The sequence below is a fragment of the Myotis myotis genome, unplaced genomic scaffold (assembly GCF_014108235.1).
Source record: "Myotis myotis isolate mMyoMyo1 unplaced genomic scaffold, mMyoMyo1.p scaffold_m19_p_33, whole genome shotgun sequence".
Classification (NCBI taxonomy): Eukaryota; Metazoa; Chordata; class Mammalia; order Chiroptera; family Vespertilionidae; genus Myotis; species Myotis myotis.
In genome coordinates this window covers 32,244-46,620 of record NW_023416339.1, presented here as the reverse complement: position 1 = coordinate 46,620, position 14,377 = coordinate 32,244, and positions in this window count along the sequence as shown.

Sequence of the window (14,377 nt, the reverse complement as noted above, 5' to 3'; positions counted from 1 at the left end):
GCCGGAACAAAAGCATGGATGGAGTGTTTGTGTGAACTAATATAAATTCAAAGTAAACATCATTACATAAAAGGGTACGGTCTTTTTTTTTTTTTTTTTTTTTTTTTAGTTTTATTCATTTCAAGCAGGCCGTAGTTTGCCCACAGCTGCCCTAGATCTTTCCTAGGTAGCTAATGGCCTGTGGGAGGTGCAGCAAGTGCTGCCAAAACAAGTGAAACTCACAAGAACACTAACTATGGTGACCACTACCTTGTTTACCTCTGACTAAAATAAAGCCTCAGCTTGCTGGCTGGATCCTTCTTTGTGGCCTCATCCAGGCACAGGAGATCCACTGAGCCCCAGGTATATTCTCTTTGTCTTGTCTTTTCTTTTCTTTTTTTTAAATATATTTTATTGATTTTTTACAGAGAGGAAGGGAGAGAGATAGAGAGTTAGAAACATCGATGAGAGAGAAACATCCATCAGCTGCCTCCTGCACACCTCCTACTGGGGATGTGCCCACAACCAAGGTACATGCCCTTGACCGGAATCGAACCCGGGACCCTTCAGTCCGCAGGCCGACGCTCTATCCACTGAGCCAAACCGATTCCGGCTCTTTGTCTTTTCTTTAATCCTTCCAAACCCCCCCCCCTCCCCCGAACACTTGGCTGTGCTGGCACCGCACACTGTGTGTGGTCTTCAGGACATTAGAAATTTCTACATGTCTTATATAGGCCCTTCTCAAAATTGTTACTTGCTGTCTTCAATAAAAAGACATAACTTGAAGGCATCACACTTTGTAATCTAAAATCTTAGTATAAAGCTATAGTAATTAAAACTATGGTCTGGTGTACAGACGAATGGAACAGAATCTAGAACCCAGAAGCAAACCCTTACATACATGGTCGTGATTTTCAAGAATAGGAAAATGACAAACTAGGTAAGGTAGGAGGTTTCCCCTGCATATAGAGGCCAGGGCACAGTCCTGGAAAGGGCACCATTCCCCAAGGCAATGAGCCCTGGGGGGGAAACCCTATGAATGTAAGCATTGTGATAAAGCTTTCTCCAATTTACCTTCACATCATGAAAGAACTCATAATGGGGGGAAACCCTATGAATGAAAGCAAAGTGAGAAAACCTATAGTCATCCCAGATCCCTTCAACATCACAAAAGCTCTCATAGTGAAAAGAAGCCATAGCAATGTAAGGCATGTGGTAAAGCCTTCAGGTTCCCAACTAGTTCTTACAGACATGTGAAAACACACTCTAGAGATAAACACCATTAATGTAAAGAATATGGAACAGCCTTCATTTATCTCAGATGTGCCAGTCATGTATGGTAATCCAGATTAGGGATGGACCCTAGAAATGTAAGAGGGTTAGAAAGCATTAATTCCTTCCAGTTTATTGTAAAGGATGAAAGGACTCACTGAAGAGAAGCCTTGTCATGTAAAGATTATACAAGAGCCTTTGGCCATCCTAGTTCTTTACAAAATCAGGAAGGGACTCACACCCAAGAGTAAGTTTATGAACATGAGTGTGGGAGAGCCTTTCTTGGACATGTAAGGACGTACACGGAGAGAGAGCATATAAATACAGGGAATATGCAAAAGCCTTCAGCTGTCCCTTTTCCTTGGAAAGGCCATGAAAAAAACTCAAAAGTAGAGAAATGTATTGAATGTAAACAATGTAGTTGCCTCATATCCCTACAATAATGCCATGTGAATGTACACTGGATAGATACTGTATAATTGTCTATTAAAACAAGCTTTTGAATTTTAACAAATACTTGCAGAGTAGCTGGGAAACTGCACTGGAAGGAAAGAAATCCTATTAGTGTAACTAACTGGTACATGTAAGCCTGTAGCAAAGTAAGTCATATACTCCCCAAAACTCACAGCATTAAAGTGCTGTGAACTTTAGACATATTTGGTCATTATCAGTACTCATACATTTTTAAAAAAAAAACAACAGTTTTTTTAGAATGAGGAAGGGAAAGAGAGAGTAGTAGAGAGAAACATCAATGTGAGATAGAAACATTGCTTTCCCATGCGATCCGACCAGGGAGCGAACCTGCAACCCAGTAATGTACCCTAACAGGTATTGAATGAATAGGCCCTACACACATATATTCTTTTTTAATTGTACAATTGCACTTGAAATTCACTATTCTTTTAGTCAATAAGTATTTGTCATATATTTGTACATACTTACTGTTCACTGTAGAGTACCCCTGTGTATTATTTTCATGTATTTTTGTGTGTGTTGCTTTTGGCTGGGAACTGTGCTATGGAGTTCACATTAAGAAGAGAATATTTAGCCCTAACCGGTTTGGCTCAGCGGATAGAGTGTCGGCCTGCAGACTCAAAGGTCCCAGGTTCAATTCCGGTCAAGGGCATGTATCTTGGTTGCGGGCACATCCCCAGTGGGGAGTGTGCAGGAGGCAGCTGATCGAGGATTCTAACTCTCTATCCCTCTCCCTTCCTCTCTATAAAAAAATCAATAAAATATATTTAAAAAAAATTTTTTTTTAAAAAAAAGAATATTTTAGTTTGTTTTTCTCAATCTTTGCCCTCCCAGTCCAAGAATATCCTCAAAACCGCCAGGACTGCTTCACTTCCCTTGATGTCGGGTGTAAGCTTTACAGTTGTTCAGAATTCACCATTAAAGATCCAGCATAGGTTGGCTTTTCCTGCAAGCCCATAGGTGTCCACCAGGCAACAAACGTAGACTGTCATGGTTGAGGCTGTTTTCTGAATGGTACACACTGTTCCCTAGATTGCATTTGCATGAGGTCTAATTTGACTAGTAATCATCTTGTCCTGTTGGTACTACTGACTATGATTCAGATGCCACTGTGACAGCTGCAATGGTGCAGTGCCAAGGAGCCATGTGCCAGTTTGCTCTTGTACCACCCTCTGCAGTGAGGGCTCTGAGCCAGTCCTTCCATGTGAGAATCGGCATTTTCCTCATTGCAGGCAGACTCTGATGTGTGCTGTCACTCAGAGCTGAGCCTAATCTCAATATTTTCAGTTATCTTTGTTTGTATGTGATTAAAATTATGTGCATTTTTCTCTCTAGTCAATGCTTCTGTACTTTTTAAAGAAATATTAACTGTTTCCCAACCACTCTTATGCTAACAACTATTATGGTGTTTCATTATTTCCCAAGGATGTAATTATCTCATTGTAATTATGTAATTTCAGATCGACTTGTAATCTTTTCCATTTAATCATACATTCTAAGTCAAAATTATCATGTGTATACAAATTCAGACTTTTTTTTCCATGAAAATTTTATTTTTATTATTTTTATAATACTTGGCACAGACTCATTTCTAATTCGTTCAAAGTATTAAAAACTTCAGTCATGTATTTTTTAGTCTCCTCCAGCTAAGGACCAAGAAAATCACATCTGTAGTAAAACAGAAATGAGATGGAATGACTTCAAATAATAAGAATGATCAGAAACCATAAATGCCTGGGATGTAACAGCAACAGCAGCCTTAAAAGGATTTTTTATTGCATTATGCCTGGTGATAGACTGCTAGGGTGTTTCTCAGCATCTAGAAGCGTTCAGGAATCTGGAGAAGGGCTGCGAGTAAATTAATAAAGAGACTAGAGATGAATATAAACTAGGAAGGCATTTTAGGGAACCAGAGGAGACCTAGCTTCAGTAACCAAGTTCTCTGAATCTCTGGACCCCTAGCTTTTTATTAACACAAATTGCCCTAAAGCAAAGCAGATATACATATCAAAGGTAAGGTTTGGTATACAGTAGGCATTGTCAGGTTGGGGGACCAGTCTTTGGCTCTCCAGCAACAGGCAATAACATGTAGATTTTGAGGTTAGGGGAAATGCTTTCAGCTATTCCAGCAGGCAATAATATGTATCTTCAGCCCTTCTGAAGCCTCAAGGTCCACCAACTTTTTGATGAACTTCTTGCATTTATGACCTGCGGAATTAGCCCCCAGCAATAGGCAATTTAATTGCCATTCAGGCAAGCAAGAAATTTTTCTGCATTGAATTCTGTGAGGTATAATGAAGTTAATTCTATCTTGGGTGATGATAATCGTTTTTCTTTAGGAGGCAGAAAAAAATAACTTAATGCCAAACCTAAATTGTAAGAAGCACAAATCATATTCATAAGAACAGCAATTGTTATTTTTATGCCTTGGAAACCTGTTCTTGATCATATGAGCAGGCATGAATGTCCTGCCCAAGGTGCGGAAGGGAAGGTCACTGGAAATCAGACAGTAGTCTGGCCCCTCCAGGTCAGACCTCAGCAAGCCCTCTGGATCTGGTATGGAGCTCCCAGACCTCCTGGGACTGGCCACCCAACACTGAAGCTGCCCAGGCCCCAACAGGTCCCCACAGACTTAACATTACCAGGACAGAGACTCGGAACCATTGTGTTAGCAGGTAAGCCGATCTCCTTTTAATTGACCCTGGGGGCACTTATTCTGCCCTCTCCGAATTCACTGGGACCCTTGTCCCCACCTCAGTCTCTATTATGGGGGTTGACAGACTATTTCACAGCCATTAGCCACCTCATTCTACACTGCATCTTAGTAGAGACCCCTTTATTGACTCTTTTCTCTTTGTAGCTCAGTGCCCAACCGGGGCTACCGGGCATCCCCCCATAAAGCCCAGTGTCCCTAACAGCAGTCACCTACCTCAGTTTCACTCTCATTCCACAAAGCTGAGCCATTACTGTGGACCCTAAATGCCTTATCTCCTCCATGACTGTCCCTTGCTCTACACAGGAAATAGTCTCCTTTCTTGGTCTGGCTGGGTACTCTTGCCTCTGGTTTCCAACTTCAGTTGTCATTCAAAGCCCCTCTTTGACGCAGTGAAGGGATCCCTCACTGAGCCTTTAGATCTCAAGCCCAGCATTCTCACCCCCTTAAATGCTCTGAAAACTGCTCTCACCTGAGCACCTTCTCACAACACCACCCACTTCCCAAAAAGCACCTTGCTTTGCTGCAAAACTGCCCTTAACAGTCCTGCTATATCAGAAGCTGAACTCATTATCACCCAAACCTTAGCATGTTATCTCTAAGGAAAAATGTGGCAGTTTTAAATCCAAGTGGCTAGAGGCCTGGAAACAGGCTGCTGAGCCTGCTCCCTCCCCCACCCCCCATACCTTTCTCTCAAACTCCTATGCCTATACATAATTTTCCAACGTCTTTGGTAACTTAAATACGTTGAAGCATTGCTGGGTTAAATGACAAACATCTGAATATTTAAAATAGCATAAAATGCTGAAACATTGATTGCTAGACAAGCTTTAATTTGCCTGCACTTAGTTTTTCTTACAGAAGGTCCCTTGTATTTTGCTGAATGTATATTTTGTTGATAGAAAGAGGGTGTTTAAAGTGAGTTCTTTTTTTTTTTTTTTTTTTTAAATATATTTTATTGATTTTTTACAGAGAGGAAGGGAGAGAGATAGAGAGTTAGAAACATCGATGGGAGAGAAACATCGATCAGCCGCCTCCTGCACATCTCCCACTGGGGATGTGCCCGCAGCCCAGGTACATGCCCTTGACCGGAATCGAACCTGGGACCCCTCAGTCCGCAGGCCGACGCTCTATCCACTGAGCCAAACCGGTTTCGGCTAAAGTGAGTTCTTAAATGTAAATGCTGGTTGTTTACTTTTTGGCTACAGCTGGTTATTTGTGAATGGGTAGAAGTGTTGTGTTGTCCAGCGAGCCAGGACTTGATCACCCCTGATGTCCGAAGGGACCCCTTCTCTCCTAGGAAGCTAAAGCAGCCCCACCCAGGCTCTCTCCTGTTGGGTAAGTTCTTATATCTGAGCCTAGACTTTCTTTAATTCCACCGCTCATTCACAGTCCTTGACACTGTCATTGAAAGCTCCACAGGTCTTCCTGCTGGTATTCAGGCACTTCTCTCCCCTTCTCTAGCCTTCTTAAAAGTCATACACTGCAAAGGACACCAAGTCAGGAATGATCCCGTAATACAGGGAAATAACAAAGCAGACCAGGAGGCCAAGGCAGCGGCTCAGAGGATGCCTCCATCTCCCCAAATCTTAGCTACACCCCATCTAACACCCTAATACCCTTCAGAGCAACTTCAGTCCCTACTACTATTAGATCTTGGGCTCCTTAGGAAGATTCAGGGTTAAAATTTCAGGGAAAATATATCCTTCCCCAGGGACAGGCCCATGATATCTTGTGGGCTATTCACAACTCCCTACATATAGGATACATTTACAACTCCTAAAACCCCTCACCACATGCTCTTCCTACTGCAAGGTATCACCAAAATCTGTTCTACTTGTTACTCAGTATCTCCCCAAGGACAGGTTAGATTAGACCTCCTTCTTTCCCCACCCATTAGTCAAGGGGCCAAGTCCCTGGACCAGACTGACAGATTGACTTCACTCACAGGCCCCCTATTAAAAAACACACCAATATCTCTTAACCTTAGTAGATACCTCTCAGGCGGGGTAGAAGCATTGCCCACTGGGTCTGAAAAGTCCCCCAAGACCACTCAAACTCTCATTCAGCATATCATTCCCAGATTTGGCCTACCCACCCCATTACAATCAGATAATGGGCCTGCTTTCAATTCTCAAATAACTCAACAGGTCTCCTCCACTCTGAACATCTCATGGAACTTACCTGCCCCCTTCTTTCCCCCCGCTCCTCCTCAGCACCAGCCCCAAGCTTTAGACAAGGTACAAAAGGCAAATTCCTTAATTAAGTCTCAACTAACTAAATTAACTCTCCAAACTAAAGAACCTTAAATCACTCTCCTACCTCTAGCCTTTATGCACATCAGGGCAATCCCCCATGCACCCTCCTTTCTTAGTCCCTTTGAACTCATGTATGGAAGACCCTTCTCATTAGGAAACTTCCCTTCCACAGGGACCCCTCTAGGAGACTGTGTCCCCATTTTAAATCTCATCTGACAATTACTGAGAGAACGTGCTGATCAGGTCCTCCCTCTGCCTTTCACAGGAGACATTCGCCCTGCTCCTCTACAGCCAGGCCACCAGGTCCTCCAAAAGGAAATCCATCTATCCATCAATAATTTATAGCCCTGATGGCAAGGCCCTTATCAGGTACTCTTAACTGCCCCAGTTGCAGCTGAACTATCAGGGCGTACCCCTTGGTCCCTCCTTCCCTGAAACACCTCTTTCCCCTAAGTATTACAGACACCAGATTGGGCCCACCAGACTCTGTCTTATCCACATCCCAGCGGAAGAGGACAAATGAGTGAGCACTCCTGCACTTGCCCTCTGTGTACTGACCTACCAACCCTGACTTCCCGGGAAGCCCACCTCCTCTCACAATACAAATCCTACATGTCCTAGCTACTGTCCCCTCCCTTTGCATCAGGATTCTCGCCTTTTAATGGGACTCCCCTCTACAAGGGGACTTGGATTACTATGGGATGAGATTTCCTTCTTTGTAGGTCCTGAACATACCCTTTCCTCTCCTTGGGACAATCTTGGCCCTGGAAGTGGGGATTAGCTCTCCTTCTCATCCTATTCGAACCCTCCTCTCCTCCCATAAGGAACTTTCTCACCTTTACTCATCTCGAACGATTCCCTCCTAAATCAGATCAATCCAACCTTTGCCAGGGTTTGCTGCCTCTGCCTTTCCCTCCTCTTCAGCATATACCACCATCCCTATACCAATCCAGAGATGGAATCAGGCTTATAAAAAGGAAAAAGGAACTATATTTCTCAAAAAGTCAGACACCCTTCTAGGTAATTATCCTACAGCCCAGGCAAATCAGGCCTCCCTTCTTTTCCGTGCTTATATTCTATCTCTTACTAAGGTAGCCCCTTCCTCCCTCCCAGTCACAGGTCCTATCCCTCTACCCACCCCACTAATCGCCAAGCCCCTATATGCTTTACTAGGTCACAGGGCAGTATAACAATAGGCCATCTCCCATCATCAGCTTGCAACAGCACAGTCAACCTAGAACTACCAAAGTGCCATTGGTTGACTACCAGGTTTACCCGGAAGCCAATCGTTATTTCCTACAGCCAGAGTGTTTTACTTCTTATCCAACCATCCAGGCCTCAGGCTTCAACAGCTTCTTTGCTTCCCTTTTGCTTTTCCCATGGATAACAGCCCATTCTCGCATTCCTGCTACTTTCACTGCAATAGGCTCTCAACCACTCATCTGTCACCCCTTATTGGTAATGCCCTGGCGACTAACCTCTCGGCTTGGAGCTCGGAACCGGGAAAAGGAAAGAAACCTCATACCCTTTTGTCCACCACTTTTCTCTATACCTTTCAGCTTGTCTCCATGATCAGGGATTTTTCTTCCTCTGTGGGAAAAACACACACATACATCTGCCTCCTGATCCAACTGGACAGGAACCTGTACTCTCATCTATCTCTCACCCAGTGTAGATGTGGCCCCCAATAATCAGTCTTTACCTGTCCCGGTAGCCCATCATATCCGACACAAAAGGGCAGCCCAGATAACCCCTCTCCTCCTAACCCTCGGCATCACAGCAGGGGCTGGAACTGCCATAGGGACCTTAACCACTGCTCTGCCTATTTTGAAATCCTGTCTGGGGACCTACCAGAAAGCTGTGGATGCACAGCAAGGGGCAAAACTGGGAAAGCAAGAACCTGGCCCCCAGGGTAACCTATTCACCCTTTCTTATCACGAGTCAGACAACTTAGACCCCTGAGCTTTCCCTCCCTAAAGATAACGTTTAGGCCTCAGTTGTATTTCAGCTCCAGGGCCAGAAAAGCAGCCAAACCAGACAAGTGACACTGTGGTAACCTCAGGACAACATTTACCTCCCAAGTCACTCAACAGGACCGTTTTTGAGCCTTCACCAACCAGTCTCTCAGGGGAATCATGCTGTTGCTATCTCTCTCCAGCCCACCACTATCAAAGTCCATTCCCTGTGATCTCAACGCCCCCGCCTCAGCAGGAAGTCAGTACAGAAGATAGGACCTTCCTCCCTATTCCATAAAACAAAAAGGCTGGAATGTTAGGTCTGATCAAATAAGTAAATCAATTCCCTCTCCCCTGGTGACGAACCTTTAGGCCACTTCACAATGGACATTCCACTTACTTAGGCCACATTCCACTTGCTAAGACCATTATCTCTCCCCTCCGGAGTTTCCCAGAATCCCCACCTTCACAGAGAATTCTCCACCCAGAAAATCCTACCTAGAGTCCTTTAAAAACCTCTGACTCCCCATCTTTGGGGACAGGCGCCATTTGGGGGCTAAGCCCATCTGGTCTCCAGATGACCTTATAAAGTTAAAATCCCTTACCACTTTGGTCTCCCGTGTTCTTCCTTTGGAAACCCTAACATTGTGTCTCCCAGAAACAGGCCTACCTTAGCATCTCTATCCACTGAGCTGTGAAAGTAGCAAGGCTTTGGCACAGGTGCAGAGCTGCATTTCAGAGCATAGCAGCTGGGCTCCTTGGCCAATTAAGGTCCTTGTTGTGTGGGTCTGTGAGGTGCATTCTCAGGGTCACCTCATCACCCAGCAAGGGGAAGAGCTGGAATTCAGACAGGTCTTTTGGTTCCAGAGACTAGAGCACAGCCACTGCACTAAGAAGGCATCTCTTAGGGCTACAAGGGTCTGCAACAAGTGCTCCTCTATCATGTGGAAGATTTGTATGGAGGTTGGCCAGACTGGTAAGAGCCATCAGGCTCCTCTAAGGAGCTGGCTCTTCCTTGTCCAGCAAGTAGTTTTCAGTAAACACACTCCAGGGATGAGTCTGCTGTTCTGGCTACGACAGGTATAGGCTACGTCCAAGTAGCTTGTACAGGCTACGTCCAAGTAGCTTTGAAACCATCATCCAACTTTTCAAAGAAGAAGAAAACAACTGCTTGACTTTGGGTGGTTTGTGGAGACCAACGCCTTTCTTGCCACCCCTTTTTGATCTGTGTTTCCAGGGGCCCTAGACCTCCCCCACCAGGGCACTCCACCACTGGCTCCAGCAGGGATGGGGCAGTTCCTGGCCTTGGGTGCAAAGGTAGAGGCACTTAGAGATCCCAGACCCGCTCCCAGGGGCTGTCCCACCTGTGGACCCTCACCTGCCAACCCTCTCCCCCCAAATTCCCCCTTCATGTATCCACAGCCGTGCCCTGGAAGCCCAGGTTCCAGACCCCAGGAGGCAAAGGCACAGCTGGAAACTGGCCCTAAAAAAAAAATTATTTAATTACTTAATTTATTTTTGTGTTTGTGGGTTTGTTACTAATATATATGGCTCTTATTAGATTCCGGTACATTCCCTCTAACCCCACCTCGCTGTTAATTTCATTCATAAATGAGTGCTGAATTTGGTCAAATGCTTTTTTGGTATTCATTGATATGATTATATGACTTGTTGTTGTTCATGTGGTGTATCAGGTGATTGATTTGAGAATGTTGAAGCTACCTTGCATCTGGGGAATAAATCCCACTTGACCATGGCATGTGATCTTGTTAACTTATTCTTGGATTGGTTTGCTAATAGGATTTTTTCATCTATGTTCATCAGAGATATTGGCCTGTCTATTTTGCAATCAGGATAATGCTGGCCTCATAAATGGAGTTTGGGAACCATTCCTTCTCTTAATTTGTTGGAATAGTTTGAGAAGGATAGGTGTTAATTCTTTTTTTAAACTTGGTGAGATTTACCTGTGATGCCATTCAGTCCAGGGCTTTCGTTTGTTGGGACTTTTTGATTACAGATTCAATTTTATTAGCAATCGTATGTCTATTCAGATTTTCTGTTTGTTCTTATTCAGTCTTGGAAGATTGTTTCTTGGAATATATCCTTTTTTCTAATTTTTCAAATTTGTTGGCATTTCGTTGTTTGTATTATTGACTTCTAAGTTTTTGGATTTCTCTGGCGTCATTGTCACTTATCTTCTTTCATTTCTAAGTTTATGTATTTGGGTCCTATCCCTTTTTCTTATGACTCTAGTTAAAGTTTTATTAATTTTGTGTATTTTTTTTCCAAAGAATTAGCTTTTGGTTCCATTGATCTTTTATAAATTTTTAGATCCTATTTTATTGTTGCGTATTAATTTTTTAAAATAAGGTTTTATTGACTTTAGAGAGTGAGAAAGAGATGGGAGAGAGAGAGAGAGAGAGAGAGAGAGAGAGAGAGAGAGAGAGAAACATAGATCTGCTGCCTCCTGCATGCCCCCTGCTGGGTTTCAAGCCCTAGCAACCTGGACATCCTGGCTTGTTCCCAGATTGGGAATTGACCAAGGATCTCTTGGTACATGGATCGATGCTCAAAAATTGAGTCACAATGGCTGGGCTACTCATTTCTTTATTATTTCCTTTATTTGTTATTGTTTTTCTAGTTTCTTTAGGTGTAAGGTTAGATTTTTTTTCTTCTAAGGTTAAAAGTGGAACTCTTTGGCTGTAAAGATCATCTTGTAGGGTGAGTCTTGAGACCTCATGGTTTCCATGGTGCAGGTGGATGCAGCGACACTAAGTCTATTCTGCCCCTAGTGTTTGTCATGATGGAGACTACAAGAACCATCTCCTCTTACCCCTTAATGTATCACCAATGGATTTCATGAAACCCAATTGAATCTTCTCTTCTGATTGTAACATATAAAACTAGAGGACTGATGGATGACATTTGTGCAAGAGTAGGCCTTCCTTCCCCCGGCTGCTGGCACCAGCTTCACTCTGGCACCTGGGACCTGGGCTTCCCTCACAGCCCCGGATTTGTCTGAAAGGACATCTGGTCTAATTAGCATATTATGCTTTTATTATTATAGATAAGGTATAAAACTGCCATTCTCCAGAACAATATCTCAATCCATTGACATTTTGCTTCCTGACAATAAACTAACAAAAATTCTTGTGAGGTTTGAATGATTCTTACATTGATGGAACCCAGTTTTCAGATAAATCTCATTATTGCTGGATTAAGCTGTGTAACTGTGCTGGCAACAGGAATGGCACCAGGTGTCTGACTGGGCTTAGAACAAACGTGGGTTCAGCAGCCTGGGTACTTGGGTTCTGGCTAGAAAAAATTCAGTGTAAGACCCAAAGAGTAAGAGAACACTTACTGGGTAAATTACAGAGGTAGGGGAAGTAAGTGTTAAAAGAAATGGGCTTAGGAAAGGCATTAAGGAGGTAACGGAAGTGCCCTTGGAGCTTGGGAGCACAAGCTAATGGTAACCTGCCTGGGGAAGGAGGAGAAGGAGGGGAAGGGAAAGGTACAGGTGTGCTCCAGGGAGGGAGAGCGCACTGGGTCCTCCTTCCTAAAGGTTTTAAGGGTGGAGATTTCAGGGGAGGTCCAGGGGAAGAGCTGAATGGACTATTCTGTAGCTTTCCAGGTGTGTCCATTCAGGGATGTGGCCTCCACTGATGGATTGGTCGGCACCAAGACAGGGGTCATTATTCAATGCAGCTGGTCCTGATGTCAACCCTGGCATTTTGTTGCTTATCTGGGCCTGGAGCTGAAATACAAAGAGGCATAGATGTTATCTCTAGGGAGGAAGATCAGGGGGTCCAAACCGCAGGACCAGAGATCTGCTAGAGGAGGAAAAGTCACCCTGGGGAATCAAGGCCCCACCCTACAATTGGTTGCCCATTGCTGGACACCTGGGCTTCCCTCCCTGGTGACCTCTGTCCCTGGCCCATCTCCTTGCTCTGGGTAGGTCTGAGGAACTGCCCACAAGACAACCACAAGTAAGTGGTGGCTCATGGCCTCAGAGGAGCGTGACTGAATCACCTGCAGAACACATTTTCTCATGTGAAAAAAAATTTCTAAAGTTAACCATTCTAGGGGAGAAACCAAGATGGCGGCATAGGTAAACACCAGAGTTTGCTGCCTCAAACAACCACTTCAAAAATACAACTAAAAGATGGAACAGACATCATCCAGAACCACAGGAAGGCTGGCTGAGTGGAAATTCTACAACTAGAAGGAAAGAGAAAAGCATACCGAGACTCAGAGGAGGCGCAGTGCGGAAGTAAAATACTAAGGTGCGGAGGTGCATGCGGAGCGGGCTGGCGGCTGAGGACGTGGTTGTCGTTTTCAATCAGGAGGGAGTCTCAGGCTCTGAGCTCCAGTTCCGGGTGAGTCTCTAGGGACCCAGACTCATACGGGAAAAGCAGGACTGTCTGGCATTGGTTGGAACTCGAGGGCAGCTTTCTCTCCTAGGGGCTTGCAGTGATTACCGAGACACTGAGAAGCAGAGCCTCTGAGGGCTGGACTGAGAGCAGCCATAACTGCTAGCCCCACCCTGTTGATCCCATGGGACCTGCCCCGCCCAAGCCCTGCAGGGAGACTTTTGCTGGATAGCCTCAGGTAAAGGCTAGATTAGCACCTCCCTAGAGATCCAGGATCCAGGAAACCCAGAGGTCAGAGTGGGACCATCCAGTTTGCAGCTCCATGGAACCATAAAGGACACACTCAGGGGGCAGACTCAGTGAGCACCAAAGCCCCATTGAAGCAAGTCTTGCCCCAGAGGGGTGTCTCCAGCACAGAAGTTCTCCCACTGCAGACACAGCTGATTCTCACAGCCAATTGGCCTGGAGGTCAATTCCTCCCAGTGATACCTACAACAATCAAGGCTTAACTACAACAAGACTGTGCACAAAGACCACAAGGGGGTGCACCAAGAGTGTCCTCCTCAGGTAATTGGGGAGGCTGAACCACTGGGCCCTAGAGGACACTCAGCACAGAAAACCACTTTATCAATATAGTGAAGCATAAAAAATGTGGAGACAAAGAAAAAGGACAAATAATGACAGAAATGGAGGAAAGCAAACTACTGGATATAGAGTTCTAAACCACACTTTTAAGGTTTTTCAAGAATTTTCTAGAAACTGCCGATAAACTTAATGAGATCTACAAGAAATCTAATGAGACCTTCAAGGTTGTGATAAAGGACCAACTAGAAATTAAGCATACACTGACTGAAATAAAGAATATTATACAGACTCCCAACAGCAGACTAGAGGATTGCAAGAATCAAGTCAACGATTTGAAATACGAAGAAGCAAAAAACACCAAACTGGAAAAGCAAAATGAAAAAAGAATCCAAAAATACGAAGATAGTGTAAGGAGCCTCTGGGACAGCTTCAAGCGTACCAACATCCGAATTATAAGGTTGCCAGAAGATGAGAAGAGAGCAAGATATTGAAAACCTATTTGAAGAAATAATGACAGAAAACTTCCCCTACCTGGTGAAAGAAATAGACTTACAAGTCCAGGAAGCGCAAAGAACCCCAAACAAAAGGAATCCAAAGAGGACCACACCAAGACACATCATAATTAAAATGCCAAGAGCAAAAGACAAAGAGAGAATCTTTTTTTTTTTTAATATATTTTATTGATTTTTTACAGAGAGGAAGGGAGAGAGAGAGAGAGTTAGAAACATCGATGAGAGAGAAACATCGATCAGCTGCCTCCTGCACATCTCC